Genomic DNA, 20,734 nt, shown 5'->3' with positions numbered 1-20,734 from the left:
GGAGATTTGGGGGGAAATGGTCATGTGGGTCATTTAAGCCATGCACACAGGGCTCTGATGTCAGGCTAGGAACTTAGGGTTCATTCTAGGGGCCATGAAGAACTAGGGGGAGCCTTGGATTAGGGCAGGAGACGCTGAGGGCTGTGCATGTGGAAGAGTAAATGCAGACTGTGGTGAGGGGGGCTGGAGATGAGAGAGGCCTTAGGGGACTTTTGTACGAGCCCAGGAAGGAGGCAGCTGCAGGCATGGGGAGGAGGGGCTGGAGAGGCCCGAGGTGGGCACAGAGGTGACATGCAGCTTTTCTTTAGGGTCACCGAACATGAAGAATAGCACCTGATGGTGAGCTTCGTCAGCTCTATGCTCGGGGCAGTTCCCAGGAGTGCTGCTATGAAACCAAGAATGATTTTGTTTGTGTCTAAAATCTGTCACACGTAGGCCAATTCCAAATTGCGTGTGGGTTGAAACTTCTGGTTTCCAACTAATGGTTTATCACTTTGAGGATTATTAAGCATTCTTAGAATTTTTTGTAAGCTTCCTCAAGAGAACTTGAGGGTAAGTGCAAGCATAATTTTAATGCTTTGCTTGGTTTTACCTGGTAATGACCCCTCCTTCTCTCTCATATTCACCTTTTTTTTGCAGAGGTGGGACGAGGCTGGCAGAGATGATGCTCATGTAGACAACCCATTCCACATCCTCCAAACACACACACTCACTGCATGTCTGGCTATCTTGCCACACTCCAGCTATTGAATTTTCAGGGGGGACATGTTTTGGAACTGGAGAAACAGGGAGGAGGGAGAGGAAGAACTTGCTATGTTGGGTGTTCACACTTCTGTCCCTTTCCTGGGTTTGAGACCCTTAGGTGAATGGTCCAAGACTGGACACTAAGAGGACTATTCTCTATATTCTTGTAAAGTATGGTCTGGGGACCAGGAGCATCAACACTGCCTTGGAGGTTGTAGAAATGTAGAATCTCAGGCCCCAAAACAGACCTAACAGAACCAAAATCTCTATTTTAACTGGGTTCCCATGTGATTCCTCAGCCATTAAAGTTTGAGAAGTAGGTTAGATGGACCCCATACCCATTAAATAAGAATCTCTAGGGGTGGGACCTGGGCATGTTTGTTTGTTTGTTTGTTTGTTTTTGGTGAGGAAGATCAGTCCTGAGCTAACATCTGTTGCCGACCCTCCTCTTTTTGATGAGGAAGATTGGCCCTGGGCTAAAATCTGTGCCCATCTTCCTCTACTTTATATGTGGGATGCCTGCCACAGTATGGCTTGACAAGCGGTGCAGAGGTCCGTGCCTGGGATCCGAACCTGCGAACCCCGGGCTGCCAATCGGAATGTGCGAACTTAACTGCTATGCCACTGGGTCAGCCCCTTGACCTGGGCATTTTTAACAAGCTCCCAGGTGATACTGATGCTTCAGGTCCATGGACAACACTCTTGGTAGCGAGAGTCTAGAGAATGTGCTAGTCTCTGGTCATAAGTGGGGGCCGTGAGTAACGTGCAGGTGGGGAGCAGTCTGCTGGAGAATGACAACTTTGGGAGCATCCTGAGGAAACACCTTGGAACCTGCATTAGTTTCCTACACAGGGCCTGTTGACCTTACAGTCCCTGAGGGGCATTACAGAGTACCCCTTTTGTGGGCTGCCTCAAATACCTGGAAGACCCTTTGACAAGGGTTACTTTTCTTCCTGAGTAAGTTGTGGAGCTTAGATTCATTGTAATGTGACCCCATTTTACCCTTCCCAAATGTAAGACCTGACATACTGGTAGAGATTTTTCTCTATTGATCGATCTGTCTATCATTCACCTACCCACACTCGTATTCACACATATAGTCTATCACTTTGCTAGTTGTTAACGAACACTGGCTTGCTAATTGCTGCTGTCCAGATTAGTCCGGGATTGGCCATAAATTGTTAAAGTTTCCCATGAGGGTGGAAGGCAGGGCTCTAAAGAAGGCATATAGGAAGGAGCATTCATTCTTTCTCCATGTGGGACAGTAATTGCAAAGGTCACATCCCTGGTGCCATTAAGAACACCCAAAACAGCCACTCATGGGAGGCCACTAGGCCCAGCCCTTTGCTGTCAATGCCCTGGATACTTTAAGAATTCTTGATATGGTTAGAAGCTATGTCTTGAAATAAAGTGTCCTGTGTCTTGAGGCTTTGTGGAAATTCACTTAGAATTCCGTGCAGACATAATGTTCGGAAATCAGGGGTGCCTTCAATGACAACTGAGCCTCATTAGTGAGCACAAACGACCCACAAATGGCCTCAGATCAGCAGCTCCTGGGCTTTGTGTGGTGGCAAATTGGCCCCATTGGAAAGGCATGCTAGAATGAGCAGTGCTGTGCAGTAGCCCTTGAGTCATCTGAAGGCTTGTCGCCCCACCCCCAAGCAGATGCAAGCCCTGCGTGAGTCCCTAGGCATTCTGTGATGCAGATGGTTTGATGGGCACAGCTGCCTGCACAACATGAGGGGCGATGCTGCGGAGCTCACCCACCCAGAAGTAAGGGAACAGAACGACTCCACATCCTTCCAGAGACTCTGCTTCTGCCACTGTTATTACTCCTCCTCCCAGGCTAGAAACATTGCTGCTAGCTCTGAGTCTGCTGTCACTTCCCTCCTTCCCATAGCTGTGGTTCAGCGTAGCTTTATCCAGAGGGCTGATGTCCTTTACCAACATTGGATCAACTGGGATGGGGCAGGAGGGGGAGACTGGGCACACAGGGCAGCCACTAGGATAGGGCAGATGTGGGTGAGAGCTGACCTAGCTCCAGGACAATGTCTGAGAGCATTTGTCAGTCTCATTATCAATTCTAGGAGGGATGAGCTCCCAAGAACCCATCAGTCAGGGTTGTGCAGCAGCAGGGCATCTGGGTAGCAGCCAGTATGTGGCAGTTGGGTGAGGCAGAACAGCGTGAGAGCCTGTGGGCTGGGCTCTGGCCAGAGGCAGACCCTGGAGCACTTGGCGGAGTGTGTGATCAGAGCAAAGGATGGGACTTGTCAGCTGTCTGCAGAATGGGGGCACTGGGAGGGGAAGGAAGGCAAGGCTGCTCCTTGGGGCCTCCACGTGGGATTGGAGCCAGGTCCGGTTGGCATCCCTGGGAAACTGGGGGCAGGGGGATCCTAGGACAGAGGCTGGAACACAGAGTCCTGGGACTGGGAGAGTGACTTCAGACTAAGCTCCCAGGGCAGTAGTCCTGAGGTCACTGATGACAAGGCCCTGACTTGCTCAGGACTGACTCAAGGCCCAATAAGAGCTTCAGCATTTATATGGGAGCTTTCAGGCCATTAGCCTTGAAAGCTGGGAAGCTGAGGCTGCAAAACAAAGCAGAGCCTGGCAGTCCTTTAGACTGACTCTGCTACCTAGCTCTGTTTCCCCCTTTAAAGCACATTTGAGAGCCCCTCTCCTCCTCATTTCCATTGCCCCCATTCTGGCGCTAGATCCACCACTTCATTTTTTGATGACCATCCTCTGCATCTTCCTCCCTGAGTCATGCCCTGGAGAGGCAGTGCTGGGTAATCACTAAGAGCCTAATTTGATGTCTTAGCTCTGGGACTTCGGGTAAGTGACTTAATCTCACTGTGCCTCAATTTCCTCATCTGTAAAAGTGAGATAACAATAATAATAAACTCTACTTCATAAGATTGATGTGAAGATTAAATGACTTAATATAGTAAAGCCCTTAAAATAGTGCTTGGCACACAGTAAGTGCCATATAAGTGTTTGCTGCTGCTGCTGCCGCCCCTACTGCTATTATTATACTCCTACACCATACACTCCAACCCCTCTAAACCTCCCTTTGGCTCCAGATGCAAGCGCTCACCAAATGTAGTGGTGTCTACTCCACAAGTACTTTCTCTTCTCTTTCCAACTGTTTCCATATCATTTTTAGCCCTCATCACCTCTTGCCTAGAAATAGCCTTCACATTGGCCTTCTTTGATTGGCAATTATTCCCCCTTTGAACCATTTCTACTCTGCCTCCAAGAGAGTTATTTTTAGGAAATGCAGATCAGATCATGTCATTTTTGTCTTACTTGCAGTAACTCCACATTGCCCATGGAATGAAGTTTATACTTTGTCTGACCCCATTCCATCTGCTGACCTCTCTACCTGTGTACCTTTTTCTCCAAATACATCCAAATTCTCGTTCTTCACCAAACCCGCCTCCATCCATATTTTCCTTTCTGCCTGGAAGTAATTTTCCCTTCCTTCCTTCCTTCCTTCCTTCCTTCCTTCCTTCCTTCCTTCCTTCCTTCCTTCCTTCCTTCCTCCCCTCTTGCTTCCGTCCTTCCTTCCTTTCTCATCTTCTCTCGCTCTTCCTTCCTTCCTTCCAAGCAAGGTCTTATTCAAACTTTAAAACCCCGAGTGAGAGAATCTTCCCCAGTTCCCTCAGTGCATACACCCAGTAGACTGCAGTCCTTGCGGGCAAGGATAGACTCCTAGTGACTGTGTGTCTCACACCTGGTGTAACCCCCACACGGGCAGGAAGGACATGGCTAGGTAGAAAGGCCTGTTCTGCCACCACAAGGGGGTATGTCTGAGCATGAGCTATGGGAAGTGAGGTAGAGTCAGTAATTATGATAGTGAGAGAGATTTTTCAGGTAACACTAAACAGAGATGTTTTCCAATTCTGTCCAAAATGTCAGGTGCCTGGCAACACCCAGAGACAAGGCATTCTGGATGATAGCCATGGGTAGGAAGAATGAAACTCCCTAAGTTTCAGCTTTGTAGACAGCCTGCACATTCAAATTAGGAATATCCAGAGCAGGAGATTCAGGAAAACAGACGCAGAATAGCTCCAGCTCAAGCTGCTGTGAGCTGAACTGTGAGCAGCTAGGAACAGAGATTCTGGAAGTTTCTAAGGGGAGGATGTCAGCCCAGAAACAGAAGAAATGGCCAAGTATGTCTAAATTAGTGTAGGCTGTGAAACAGTGTGGGAACCAGCAAACTGGAGTGAAGTTGGTTAACCATGGGTAAAAGTGCCCATGCAGGGCAGAGCCAAGCTACTCCAAGATTCCGGGAACTGTGTTCTGGTTACTATTGCTGCTGAACAGGCCATCCCAAACCTTAATAGGTGCTCATGAATTTGCAATTTTGCGCATAAGGCTGCAATTAGACGGGAGTCAGTAGGGAAGGCTTGTCTTTGCTCCACATGGTGTCAGCTCCAGTGCGTGCCTGAGAGCTGGAGAATCCACATTCAGATGGCTCTCTCATATGGCTACCAAGTTGGTGTTGGCTGTCATCTGGAAGCTCAGGTTTGGCTGTGAGCTAGGGGCCTTGGTTTCCCTCCACATGGGCCTCTCCACATGCTGCTCAGGCTTCCTCATAGCGTGAGGGCTGGGTTCTAGAAGTGAGCATTGCAAGAGAACTCAGTGAAGCAGTGTGCTGGGAAATGTTTAACAATTGGCTTTCTGGGCGGAAATCCCTGATTTTTAGTGTTTGCTGATTTCCATGATGTAAATACTTCCACCGTGGCCAATTTCCAGCTCCTGAACACACCGGTGGCAAGAGAGGTGCACCATCGGCACTCAGGAGTTGGTATGAGCCGGCTCCAGCACTCACAAGTGGAAACTGCCCTGGCCTTGGAGGTCACGTAAGTGTCACTCCTACTGTAGTCCACAGACATGTTCGAATTCAAGAGGAAGGAACTTAGACCCCATCTCTTGATGGTAACGGTATTGAAGTCACATTGTAAGAGCTTGCGGGATGGGGGTACTTTTGTTGCAATTTAGAAAGTACAATAGACCACAGACTATAAAAGCAAATGCCTAGAGAAGCCAGGTGGATAATGTGAGGTAGTGAAGGGGTCAGGTGTCAGATGACGAGAGCAGTCCATGAGTGCCCTCAGTGTCAGGGGGAAGCAGGGGGTAGAGGAGGCACCGGTGGACTGGACAGCACCCACACTGGGAGAGCCAAGCAAGCACATTTGCGGCCAGAGTCAGCTCTCAGTCCACTTGCTGGCAACCTTAGGTTTAACTGCTTACGTCTCAGGAGAGACTAGAGAAAATAAATTAATCCTTTTGTTTTTTAAGCCCAGGTTAAAACAACCACAAACTATCTTTTGGCTATCATTAAAGGAAGTCATCTGAAATGAATAGACCCAACTGACATTTGCATTCAAGATTCTGGTAAGTAGTGACCCTATGGAATGGTTCTCAAATCAGGCTTATTTCTTCTTGAGTCTGTCTTATATTTCAAACGCACAGTAATTACTTTGTATCTGCATAATACCCATAACACACACTATACACACACACACATATACACATATGTCTGTGTAAGTGGCACATATCATAGTACGTGCTCAATAATATTTGCTAATTGAATGAAGCAGATCTGGCACTGTGTGGTGGGAGTCATGTGCTCTTTGCCCTGCAAGTCTCTGTTCCAGGGTCTCAGAATGAAGAGTCGGCTCTATGTTGGCTGATTTAGCCAAGGGTCATGCATGGCTGGTGACCATGAGGGGTCAGGGTGTTGTCATGGTTGGAATTTCCGGTAAGGTCCTCTAACTCCACTTTGTCCTTTGCCACTACACCAGGCCATGCCTCCTATGAAGCAGAGACAGGCTTCATTATTCGAAGGCTGATTAGCCAGCCGGGAGATCGTCTAGACCCTGGGTTTCCCCTCTTCCTGCTGAGGATAGCTTTTGGCAATATCTGCCCCTGACAGAGAGAAAGGAGGGGCAGGAAGAACAGTGACATTCACAGCAGGAAATTTTCATACTGGCTGGAAGCAACTACTAAAATTAAATGTATGGATTATTTGTGGGTTTCATTATTCAGAGTATTCCTGTTCCCCACTGACACAGATAATTGGAAATTGACTATACTAGCTCTTTGAAAAGATTATGGAAACATAGTGAATGATTTATGGAGCTCAATGAATGGGAACGTGGGTCTTCTGATTTTGTGTGTGTATGTGCTAATAAAAATTTTCTGTACATAGCTTTCAATCAATCAATTAATATTTACTGGGAACTTTGTATGTGCAATATTAAGTTTGGGAATTTGAAGAAGTAGGTCATGGCCTCTAACCTCCAGGGAAACACGATCTACCCAAGAGAAGTTATAGAGCAATACAGCGAACCAGTGGCCACTCGATACAATGGTTGAAGCCAAGAACGAATGACTGTTTATTTTAGGCCTACAGACCACACGGCACCTGATTCTTTCACATATGCTGCCTCCCTTTACTCTTCTCAACAGTCTTGTGGGATAAAGGATTATTACCTCTATTTTGTTGATACAGAAACTGAGGCTCAGAGGTTAAATGACTTGGCCATGATCCTTCCATCTGTAGAGCCAGGATTCAGCATCAGTACCTTTTCAATTATACCCCAGTTGTCTTATTTATCCTCTGTGAATCCTCAGATTCCATCCACATTTACTGAACACCAGGTGCTAACACAACTGTGCTATTTCCCTTCCGCTTCATCCCTCTGGTCAGGCCTGAGGCATGCTGAGAGGACAACGGGCAGGGAGGAAGAGGAGGTGAGGCTGGGGTTCTCTAGGTTGGTCCAAGGAAGTAGAAAAGTGAACTAGCTGAAAAGCCATGAAAAACCGACAAATGGTCTGTACAAACTCTAGCTGTGGTGGGAGAAGTGGGTTGGATTAATCTTGGAGTGGTTCCGAGAGGAAAGACTGACCTTTGTGCTGGGCCTGAAGAACGGGTGGGCAGTGCCAGGGCAGAGCGCAATAGAGGTGGTGGGAGGGGCGTGAAGAGGTGCGCAGAACAGCAGAAGAAAACCTCAGAACAGGGAAAGCAGAAGAGTGCTTTTTTTTTTCATTAGTGTTTATTTTTTGAAATTAAATATTTATTTATTGACTCAAAATTGATTTATTATATTGATGTATCTGTGAAGGACTGCTATTATTATTTTCAAAAATAAAATTAAATAGATGAATAAAGAAAATGTGGTGTGTGTGTGTGTATATATATATATATATATATAATAGAATATTATTCAGCCATAAAAAAGAAGGAAGTCTTGCCATTTGTGACAACATAGATGGAAATGGAGGGCATTATGCTAAGGGAAATAAGTCAGACAGAGAAAGACAAATACCGTATGATCTCACTTATATGTGGAATCTAAAACAACAACAAAAACCCAACAGAAAAAGCTTAAGGTCATAGATACAGAGAACAGGTGAGTGTCTGCCAGAGGCAAGGCAGTTGGGGTGGGTGAAATGAGTGAAGGGGGTCAAAAGGTACAAACTTCCAGCTATAAAAGAAATAAGTCCTGGAGATGTAAAGTACAGCATGGTGACGATAGTTAATAATACCGTACTGTATATTCGAAAATTGCCAACAGAGTAGATATTAAAACTTCTCATCACATTAAAAAAATTTTGTAACTATGTATGGTGAACAGACGCTAACTAGACTTTTTCTGGTGATCACTGTGCAGTATATACAAATATCAAATAATCAGGTTGTACGCCTGAAACGAATACAATGTTGTATGTCAATTAAAACCAATTAAAAAAGAATAATAAAAAAGTGAAACTAAAAATAGATGACAAATTCTTATTTGTTTTGTTTTGCTTTTCAATAAAATTTAAATGCAACACATACACACACACAAAATTAAAAGGCAAGTTTTGCATTAGGAGTTCAGAGTGGCTGGAACGGCAGGTTCTGGAAGATGGGTAGTTGACAGCAGGATTGGATAGGTTGGTTTGAGTCAGACTGTGGTAGACCCAGTAGTCAGGTCAAATAACAAAAAGTTTTTCCAGGGCAAGATGTTGTTTTCAGGCACACGTAGGAACGCTACCACATTTATTTATGCCAGGGTGTTCTGTCTGTGAAAAAATAAATTAAATTGCTTATTTACTTTTTCAATCTGTATAGGTTACAAACATCCAAAAGGTACAAAAGATATGTAGCACAGATTAAGTCTCCTGCCCAACCCTTGTCCCCCAGCTATTCTGTTTTTCTTCCTGGAAACAACCACTCCTAACAGTTTTTGTTCTGTGTGATTTGCTAAGATCAGAAGGATCTCTTGGCTCAGAAAGAGCCAGTTTTACACACATCATTCCAAGTTGTGCTCAACTTTTTTTTTTTTTTTTTTTTTTTTGTGAGGAGATCAGCCCTGTGCTAACATCCACCAATCCTCCTCTTTTTTTGCTGAGGAAGACGGCCCTGGGCTAACATCTGTGCCCATCTTCCTCCACTTTATATGGGACGCCGCCACAGCATGGCTTGCCAAGCAGTGTGTCGGTGCGCGCCCGGGATCCGAACCAGCGAACCCCAGGCCGCCGCAGCGAAGTGCGCGCACTTAACCGCTTGCGCCACCGGGCCGGCCCCTGTGCTCAACTTTTTAATTCTAATCTTCAACTACAGCCCAAAGCCATCTCTTTGTCAGATGAACACCGGTTGCAGGAGTTGTCAACACTACCCGTGTGGCGCTTAGTACACGAGGACATGAGGTTCTTTTGGGCCTTTGGATTCCAAGGTCCAGAACACAGTCAAACCAGCTCATACACAAAAGGTGGTTATTGTGTTGTAAAGAGAGCTCCCAAAATCCAAGGAAAATCCAAATAGAACCAGCCTCTTGGGAACTCTGGCTAGGGACCAGAAAGATAATCGAGGTTTTGTTCTCTCTTTATTTCTGTCTCTTTGTGGCCACATGCTGCTGGTTTGCCTAATTCTACTGTTTCTGCAGACTGACCTTTATTCAAAAATGTCTGCCCCCGTCCCTAAGTCTATATGACCTTTCAGCTCCAGTGCTCATCACTCCTGTTGGCAAAAGCTTCTATGCCTTGTAGACCAAATTCTGGTGAGAATCGGCTTGGACCAATTTATCTGCCTGAACCAGGCCAGTTTATCTGCCTGAGCCAGGCCACAGAGCCGTAGGTCACACTGGCTGCCTTTGGGTCACATGCCCATCCCTGGTTCCATGAGTTGCTGCTTGAGACGGTGGGAGGTAAAGTCAAATGGCAGGGTGGGGTCCTCTCCAGGCAGTGCAGAATGACCCTTAGTGTGGCTTTGTACTGTCTCCACTGCTGTGTGGGAAGCTTCTTAAGGGCAGAGACCCTAAGGAGAACTGGCTTGATGTTTAACATGTAGTTTGATGCTTGGTAAATATTTGTTGGTTTTATTGAATTTTCCCCCCCTGTTGGAAGGTACTATCCTTCAGAAAGCAGTGAAAAGTCTGCATCTTAGATATTTATTCAACTGCCATTAAGGAGTGTGGTGAAGCAGAGAGGACTCAAAAATTAGTTACTGCCAGGAGGTAATGATTGGGAGCTGTGTGCTCCTCGTATGAACAGGATCAATAGATAATTTTCATTAGAAAAACAAGACAAAAAAAAATCCCACAGAGCAGCTGTAGTCTGGGATATGTCCTCTAGACAGAATTTGACTGTGTGTCTACGCAGGCCCCTGAAAGTGTGACAGAGTAATAAACTCTTAATTGGAATATCTTGGAGGGCCGCCAGCCCTAGTGAGTGAAAATTGTGAAATTATGACAAGCGCTTAGCCAAGTACAAGGCCTACTTTAATGACTAGATAAGAATCATTGATAAGCGCAGTATTTACACACAAATGATGCTGATAAAGTGATTGCCAAATATCCAGAGTTAATTTTCTTAAGTGGGTTAGACATTCCCCTTCCAATTTTGTTAGAATTGATAATTTGATTTGCAAACATATTTCTAAAATCACTACAAATCCCAAATGAGCTGATTCTGAATGTATGTTTTCCTGGTTTAAAAAAAAAATTTACTATCAACTTGTGAATTTATAATTGCCAAAAATGGCATTAAATTCTAATTGTTTTCTTAGGGGAAAATGCTATACAAGGGAGGCATGTAGCTGTGCATAAAGCACTTATGTTCTGCTAAGGGGAGTGTACGTGCACCATTTACATGTGGTACATATTGGGGAGTATTGTCTGTTGGGAAACACAAGAGAATAGAATTCTGGAAACCAAAGTTCTGGTCTGTGGCAAAGGTGGCCAAAACAATCGCTCATCCCACACACTCCTCTGCCATGTGGCTTTGCCCTACTGCATCAAGCAGTGGAGGCTGTCCATCTTTTTGACTCGGAGTGGGCCCTATGTCTGTTTTGACAGATGGAATACAGTGGAAGTGACTCCATGCCAGTTCTGGGCATATCTCTTTGCTGGCCTACTACTTCTACTTCCTGTCTCTTGGGAGCCAGCTTCCATAGAAGTGTGTCTACCCTGAGGCCACCATGCTATGAAAAGTCCAAGCAGGGGCCGGCCCCGTGGCTTAACGGTTAAGTGCGTGTGCTCAGCTACTGGCGGCCTGGGGTTCGGATCCCGGGCACGCACCGATGCGCCACTTGTCCGGCCATTCTGAGGCTGCGTCCCACATGCAGCAACTAGAAGGATGTGTAACTATGACATACAACTATCTACTGGGGCTTTGGGGAGAAAAAGAGAAAAAAAGGAGGAGGATTGGCAATAGATGTTAGCTCAGGGCTGGTGTTCCTCAGCAAAAAAGAGGAAGATTGGCATGGATATTAGCTCAGGGCTGATCTTCCTCACACACACACAGAAAAAAGTCCAAGCCATGTGGAGACACCTGGAGGATGTGACACCTTGCAGAGTGAGAGAAGCCAAGGAGTACCTCACATGTGAGTGAAGAGGCCATCTTGGAAGTGGTTCTCCAGTCTCTGCCTCCATAGCTGGTGCCATGTGGAGCAGAGGTACACTGTCTGCCAAGACTTCTTGACCCACAAAATTGTGAGTAACATAGATGGTTGTTTTAGGTGTTGGGGTGGTAAGTCCCTTGTTCCTTCTGTGCCTCAGTTGGTTCATCAGAAAAATGACCATGGTACCTTTTTCTCTGTTTCATACAGTTAGTTTCAGAGCTGTTGTGAGGTATTATTGAGATACTGAGTCTGAGAAAGTCCTTTTGTAGGTTAAGAATGCTTAGAAATTCAGGACAGTTGGTGGGCTCAAAAATGTGATGTGCCCCAAGGGGTTCTCTGAATGTGAGGCATGCTGATTGTTTTCATGATCATAGCTCCAGAAGACCCCACATCATTCATTTCTGGTCCTTCAGGTTCCTTTGCTTGATCCTCTACTCTGACTCAGTTACCTATCATATTTCAGAGACCCTCAGGGAAGGGTAGATGAGATCCTGATTTCAGAATTCTGCTCTATGATTCTGGTGCTATCAACTCATCGAGAACTCCAAAACACAAGCCCTAAATCCACGTTTTACAATTTCCGTAAGGAGTCAGTTTGTATAAGTGTCTATACATGCAAACTTGTTGGAGGTGGAGTAGGATGGGTGAGAAACTGGTTGATGTTATTCCTAATTGGAAAGCAAAATAGTTAATTATGAATGCATCTCCTTTTAAAGCAATCTGAATTGAATTGCTTCTCCTTCATGACTCTCCAATTCCTCTGTTGAGTGCCGAAATATCCCTCTTGTGGGTGTGTGGGAGGGAGGATGAGTGTTTGGCCTCATGATTAGCAACCAGGTTTGCATTCTGAGAGGCCATCTGTACTGGCAAGAGCCACGGATATGGATCTACTCAAAGGGTGATAGGGAAATTTATGGTCAAACCTCAGACAGGCCAAGTACATTTACCAGGTCCAGAGAACTAGAAACAGGCTTGAAATCAAACCTAAGAGAGGGTTATAGTGAGTAAATCCTCTGGATAAGAGAGGGCTCAGGATGGGTGTGGCAGTCTCTGAATTTGGACCCTTCTAATGGGTCCTCTTAGAGGAGTCTAATTTTTGAGAGTCCTGTATCCCCAGTGGTGGAGATCACCAGTTCGCTGCCAATGGTGAAGTGACCATTTTGGCAATCCAGTGTTTCATCCACAGGCTGTTTAGTGACCTTCTATTAGGTTCAATGTTAGCATGCATCAGAATCACCTGGAGGGCTTGTTGAAACACAGATTCCTGGGCTCCATCCCCAGAGCTTCTGATTCAGTGGGACTGGGAAAGGACCTGAGAATTTATATTTCTAACAAGTTCCAGGTGACACCGATGCTGCTGGCCCAGGGACTACAATTTGAGAACCACTAGATTAGGTGCCAGGCACTCTGAGACTTAGTGAAAAGCCCACCAACATAGGAATGATTCCAGTTTTACAGACAGGATGTATGTAGAACCAAAGAGACTAAATGGTTTGCCCAAGTGGGCACTGCTAAGTGACAGAGCTGGGATTTCAACTCCCACCACATGACTCCAGCTCCAGGGTGTTTGCCACCATCTGACTTTCTTTTCGTTTAAGGGAGAGGCATGCTGGAAATGGTTATGTTCCTTTTAAAAAAATTTTTTCACATACTTATTGAGGTTTAATGTTATTGTGGTAAGAACGCTTAACATGAGATCTACCCTCTTAACAAGTTTTTAAGTGTAAAACCCATTACTGTCGACTGTAGGTACAATATTGTACAGCAGATCTCTAGAGCTTATTCATCCTCCTTAACTCAAACTTTATGCGTGTTGATGAATAACTCCCCATTCCCCCCTCATCCTAGCTTCTGGCACTACCATTCCACTCTTTGATTCTACGAATTTGACTATCTTAGATACCTCATGTAAGTGCAGTCATGTAGTGTTTGTTCTGGCTTGTTTCACTTGGCATAATGCTCTCCAGCTCCATCCATGTCGTCACATACTGCAGAAGTTCCTCCTCTTTTAAGGCTGAATAGTATTCCATTATATATTTGTACTTCCCTTATATACATATAATTGTACTTCCCCTTTGAGTATTCTAAGATCCAGGTACTATGATACCAGAATGCTAAAAGCCGTCGTCTCCACGTGGCAGCAATCACTAGAGGAAGGAGAGAGTTCTACGAGGCTTGATCCCAACAGCATGGGCAGCCTCTGTTATGACTTAGGATGTGTCTAAACAGTCCTTTCCCAGATGTCTACACTTTGGCCACCTCCAAGCAACCATATCAGATTGGAGACAGGATCAGGTGTTAGTTATAGACAAGGAAACTGAGTTCAGAAAGTGGACAAGTGGCATGGTATATGTTAGGGCTAAAACTCCTCAAGGTCTACAGTCGAATTTGACTTCTTATTCACAGCATAAAACAAAACACAGATGATGAAGAGAATGGAGAAAACAAACGGAAACAAACGAAGCAGATACCTGGAAAACACGAGTTTCTCCAAGAGTTACGAAGATAACTATTCCAGTTCCTCAAAAAATTAAAAATAGAACTACCATATCATCTAGCAATCCTATTTCTGGATATTTATCCAAAAGAATTGAAATCAGGATCTCAAAAAGGTATTTGTATTCCCATGTTCATTGCAGCACTATTCACAAAGCCAAGACGTGGAAAGAACCTATGTATCTACTGACACACACACACAGATATGTATATATGGTGTATTCGTGAGGGCTATCTTCCTAGGTAGTCTACTGATGCAAATGCTAATCTCTTCCACAATCAACTTTACAGACAAACCAGAAATAATGTTTTACCAGCTCTCTGGGCATCCCTTAGCCCAGTCAAGTTCACACATAAAATTCACTATCACGTACACCTTAAATTGCTCAGTAATAGCCTGGGGGAGAACTGGTTTAGCAAGTGTGAAAAATTAAAAGGTTTTAGTTGACTACAAGCTCAATATGCATCAGTGTCATGAGGAGGTGCCAAAAAGAGAAGGAAAGGAAAAGTGTGCAGTAAAGCAACTTTAGTTTGGATTAATAGAGGCAAATTGTCTGAAATGAGCAAGGCGATGGGTTTACTCCGGCACGAGTCAGGTCACTCCTGGAATCCTGCACTCAAATCTGGGCACAGCTACATGCTGGACCTGACACCCTAGGACACAAATGAAGGAGAGAGCTCCCTCTCATTTGTTTGAAGTGTTCTGTAATCCCAGCTCCCAGCCTAGGCTTCCATGTTAAGAAAAAAAACATCCATTCATTCATTCAGCCCTTATTCTCTGAAAAGTATAGAATCTGTCAGAGGGTAAATTTACATTGAAGCCGACAGAGCTGAGGCTTCAGACTTTTCTCTTGCCTGGGTCCCTTCTGAGGCCCTGGATGAGCCCTGGCAATGTGTTTGCGTGGTTGTACTATGTTTTTTGCTAAATTTGTAAACCTAAGATATTATAACTGTAATCAATTTAGACAGCTCTTTTCCACTCGGACCTCCCTTCCATCCCATCACATTTCCTCCCACTTACGTTGAATGTCATTGAAGGGGTGGTGGCACTTTCTGATCTTCTGAAGGGGAAGTTGAGGTGGCATGCATTTTCAAAACTGAGTTCAGTGGCATGAACGTATCTAGTTTGCTGTCATTGCTAAGTATATTTAGGTTTTTGCTAGTCTTCCTGGTGTAGGTATAGCTTCCAGAAATACTCTTAACCTCCATGGTACTGACTTACCTAGTATCATGACATGACGGTACAAGGCCAGAAGTCATATAATGATGTGACTGGATCCTACAGAACCCAGAACCAGAAGCAAATGGAATGGAAGAGAAACAAGATTTGAAATGTACAGGGCCATAATCTAATCTGTGGAAAATTCTTCCAAGTATTAGACAAATAAAATCATAAGTGGAGGATTGCTTCTCACCCATGCTAAGACAAAATGAATTTCCTTCCTGTAAGATAACATAAAACATATGACACATTGGTTGGTAAATGAGGATCATCAAATATTTAAGATTCGTCCCTGGACAAGAACACCTATAATGTCCCCAAATCTTATAGCTCTTATAGGAAATAACTTGATAAACATAACATTACCATTAACAAGTTGTGATGCTCAAATAAACATTTCAAAACTCTTAATAATACAAAACAAGTTTTGGACAACCATGTTCACTATCAAAAAAGGCTTATCAGAAATTTTTTATCATATGAAAAGGCAATCAAAGATTATGCAGCCAAAAAATTGTAGGTTAAAAGTATTACAAAGGGGTATCAGGCAGTTAAGGAATAAAAATATATGCTACTTTTCTGGTTTTGTTATATTTGTCAGTTTTTAAATTTTGCATTTTGCTGTGAGTTCCTTCTTCATTCTACCTAAATATTCACTTCGTATCTAATCTGGTATTTATAATTTTATATTAGGTTTCTTAAAGAAGGCCTCCTGAATTCTATAAACTATAGGATTCACAAAACCTACATCCACCCTGGTTGGGTTTCAGAGAAACTCAAACACAGATGTGGCCAGTATCTGGCCAAAGAGCTTATCATGTAGGAGGGGAGAGGAGACATGTTCATCCAAGAAGAATGCCCCGGAGAAGGTGACAAGGGCCTCAAGAGAAATGTTAACCAATTGTTCTGAGGGCTCAGGGGTCTCTGGGGACACCTTCGCCAACATCTCAGCTCTCCAGTCTGTCCTTCTCTTTGCGCTCACAATTCTCTTCCTGGAAGGAAGATTCCTTAAAAAAAAAACACCCTACCCTTCCCTATACAAATCACATGCTCAGAATGGAACACCCGTGTCTCTCTTATAATGTTTTCTTGGCCTGAAATGTCCTTCCCCCTAAGTGACTTATGGAATGAGTCCTCAGCAGTGTCAAGGAGGGTCAGTGAATTCCAGACTAAGTCCTGGGCTCCCTCACTCCCTAGCCTCCTGACCTGGGTTGAGTCATTTGACCTTTCCTCACCTCTACAATTGGGATTAAAATGCCAACTTCAAGGGCTATTGAAAGCCACTAAATGAGTTAATGTATGTAAAGCATTTATCAACTTTAAAGCTCTGAACAATGTTAAATGTTATTACTCCCAATATTTCAAAGCCCAATTCAAAGGCTACCGCCTTGATAAAGTCTCTCCCCACCCCCCTCCCATTGATTATTTCTTACTTTGTGCATAATACTTGCTTCTGTGGTTTTCCTGTATTTCATTTGCTCTTTTATTATTGTTAAGTCATCTGCTTATTTATTCACTCATTCTTTTATTTCATAAATATTTATTGAGCTCCTCTCTGTGCCAGACGCAAGCTTCCTCCCTCACTGCATTTATAAACTGGGCAGAGGCTGTCTTATTTTGTATGTGCCCCCTCAAGCACACAGCTCATTACCTTGCACTCACTTAGGGCTCAGTCATGGTTGTTTTCCTGGGGTGACATTTGAGCTGTGCCTTGAAGGTTGGGGAGGACTTAGATTGCGGGGGATGGATATTCACGGGAGATAGAGCATGAGCCCTGCTGTCTCCAATGTAGTGACTACACATTAGAATCATTTCAGGGAGCTTTAGAAGCAATGGGGATGCTTGAGCCCCACCTCCAGAAATTCTGCTTTAATTGGCCTGGAGTGAGGCTTGGGCATTGACTTGTTTTGAAAGCCCCCTTAGGTGATTCTGAGGTGCATCGAGGTTTGCTAACCACTGCTCCAAGATAATTTTATTATTTGATGATGGAGACACACTCCTAGCAACTGCCTTTCATTCACTGGCCCTGCTTGAGGATGTCTCTGGGGTCACAAACCCTACTTACCATCCTAGTGCCTGGATTTTGTGAGGCCACTTGTGTTTTTCGTGCACCTGCCAAAGGCCGGGTCAGGCACGCTGTGGATAGCTTTCTAGCTTTTCCTTCCATTATGCCGTTACTGCATTGATGTGAGTAGCAGGTGGGTTAGGGAGATGTGGCCATGCCAGGACTACGTTCTCCCATGTTTCTCACCTTTCTAGAACCTTCTGCCCCCCACCGCCAAGGACTGAGAAACAAAAAGACTCTGACCCACCCACACAAGAACTAAAGAAACCTCAGAGTCCCCCACGTCCACTCCGTCCATTCATTTTCTCTCGCCTTCCCTAGGTCTCTAATGGAATCTTTACACCTCATTTACGTGTTTTTAGTCAGCTCCTACTTGTGTTTTCTTTCTTTCCTTCCCTTCAGCCGCTTCCCCTCCAGGTCTCGCACCTGTGGTTACGCCTCCACGCAGACATGCCGAGCGGCATTTAATAACAGGGGCGCTCTCCCGACAGCAGTGTTGATCAAGGTGGCGGGAAAGGTTCTTTCAGGGGTGCACCCGGCAGAGCCAGCCTCGCCTGGGATCACAATCCGAGATGTTCCAGGCTCCGCCCGTAATTACACCTTCTCAACCTCACCTATCCACCTCCTTTTCAGAGGAAAACTACAGTGCGTGACACTCACCTCCCCGGCGGGGGAGGCGCCGGCGCCTTACGCGGAGCGAGCGGGAATTGGGGCTGGGAAATTGCTATTGCAACTTCATCTGCCCTGCGGGTGCTGTCAGCGCCAAAGGAGGAGTTCTGGCTGCGGCTGGAAAGATCATTCATTCAGGCGGTAAAAACAACAACCTTTACCTTTATAGGGGCCTTGTTTCCAAAACAAAGTACGCCCTCCATTACAGGCCATTTTAGACCATTGGTGATATGTTTGCATTTCCAGGAGATTGTTTACCTTTCCCTGCGGGGAACCGGGGCAGTCAGCACTGTTCTCCAGTGAGGAACTGTGATCAAAGCTCACGACTTTAGCTCAAGGAACCAACGGTTTGGTTTGGGGAGTTGAATTTCAACACACTAATTGGCTCTGCAGGTATCTTTGTTTTTCCTTTCCACTCCCTAAGTGCCCCTTGTCTGTCTTGGGGCCTCCCTGGTGGCCTCCCTGGGTGCTAGAGAATTCTAAACAAGGAAGGGAGAGCAAACGTCCCAGGAGTGGTGCTGTCTCTCTCCATAAACTGAAGGTTTACTATTGAGGTTCTTACCAAGAGTCTTTTGTCAGCTGGATGTTACTTCACTCCTCCATGCCTCAGTTCTGGTATAATTACGGTATCTACCTACTAGGTTTGTTGACGATTGGGTGAGATAATGCAAATAGATTCAGCAAGTGCATGTCAGAGTGTTCCTGCTTATCAAATGGGAGTAGTTTTTGTTTTCGTGTTTTTTATTCCCAATATGCAAGTGGGGACCAAAGTCTTACCTGGATGACCCCTTTCCCCAGGAAGGAACCAATGAGGAAATACAAAGAAGCCTTCTGAAACCCCCAGCACCATGGGAAATTAATAGTTGGAGGGCCCACTCGATGCTTTTCAATCCATTATCCCATCTACAGCAGAAATCTCTCCAAAGAAGCTTCCAGCTTCTGCCTGATACTTTCAGGGCCAGAGTCTCTCTCTTTTCAAAGATGACTATACCATTTTCAGACTTTAAAAAGTTCTTGTTCATATTGGGCTCAAATCTATCTTCCTGTAACCTTTGACTTAATGTATTGTAGTGGATGGAATTGTAATCAAGTCAAACATTAGGATGGAGAATTGAAGGTAGACTTCTTGGGTCTCTTTCAACTCTGAACTTGTGTGAGTCCAGTCTAGTCTTTTCCTCATTCCTAAGATAACCATAGTTATTACTTCCCCTGACTACTTCACACCACTCTTGTGAGAATTCGTTGTGATCACATTGGTTTTGAAATTGCTAAGCAATTTAAGGAGTATTCATTAGCCTTTAGGACAACACATGACATGTTCACTTCATTTTCAGCATGACCAACTCTTTAGATGACTTGTGGAAGTTTTTGAACACACCCTAAAATAGAGAGAATAGTATAATGAACCCCCATGTACTCATCACCCAGTTTCAAAAATTACCAGTATTTGCCAATCTTGTCATATGGTTTCTTGACCTTGTTCCCATCTGCCTTCTTCCTGGCCGCTTTCTAGATTGCCAGTGTTCCTACTGAAGTGGAACGACTACTAGATTGCAAGTCGTGAGGGCAGAAAGCATGTCTATCTTGTCCACCATTGTCTCTCTAGTGCTTGGCCCCACCCTGGTCATGGTAGGCTCTTAATCAAAAATTATTAAATAACTGAACTAAAAGAAGAGGGACTTGGGTGCTGTAACTCCCTCAAGTATTATGTCCTCTAGGGTAGGAAGTAGGTTCTGTCTATATACCAGAGTCTAGGTCATGGTAATAAAAACTGACTGAACACAATTAGCTGATGAGGGAATTATGGGAATCCTTTGGCCCCCTGCTGGATGGAGTTTTGGGGAAAAGTAGACCTTATTGTGTCATTGGTTTGCATAAGAAATCACCTTGAAGCCTCTCCAGTGTGCACTCAGGGATTTTCCAAGACAGACAGAGGTGCCGCCTCAGTGCTTCTCTCTCTCAGGACTCAGCTACAGGATTCTTCAGTGCACCAGGCTTCCCCAAAGTCAAATGGAAGCATCAGCGCTGCTTCCAAGAGAAGCAGGAGAGCATCAGAGATCATGATGGGTCCCTTCACCTCCTGTGCTCATTCACTCATCTGTAAAATGACCTACCTCACGGGGCCATTGGGAGCTCTAAGGAGATAATGTATGTAAAGTATATCTTACAGTGCCTGGCATAGAATCCTTGTTCACTAAATGTTAGCTTTTATTCTCCAGGTGGTGTGCAAGTAATCAAGAATGAGCATGTGACTGCCTTTAAATCCAAACAATAGCCTTCCATGCCTGCCCTCCACTGTCTTCCATGCTTGGTCTCTTTTAGCTAGACCTGTTGTGTGCCAGGCATCGTGCCAGGTGCAACAACCTGGTGTCACGAGGTTACTCAAGGACACTTAGAAAGTTGAAGGTAATGTTTATAATTACCCTATTTTCCCTTAAGTGTTCCTTGGTGGCACTCTCAGAGCCAGAACACAGGCCTGGAAGCACCACTGGTCTGACATGGGGTGGAAATTCTTGGTCATTCATGATATCACCTATGAAGACCGTGAAGAGGTCAACACTGTGCCATTCATTCTTATCTAGAGAACTGGTATCTACTCTTTTACTTGCCTGACATACAGTGGGCACTCATTCAATTCTTGTAT

Source organism: Diceros bicornis, chromosome 26 (genome assembly GCF_020826845.1).
Source record: "Diceros bicornis minor isolate mBicDic1 chromosome 26, mDicBic1.mat.cur, whole genome shotgun sequence".
Lineage (NCBI taxonomy): Eukaryota > Metazoa > Chordata > Mammalia > Perissodactyla > Rhinocerotidae > Diceros > Diceros bicornis.
The sequence above is the reverse complement of the archived record's forward strand: the minus strand, read 5'-3'. Positions refer to the sequence as shown.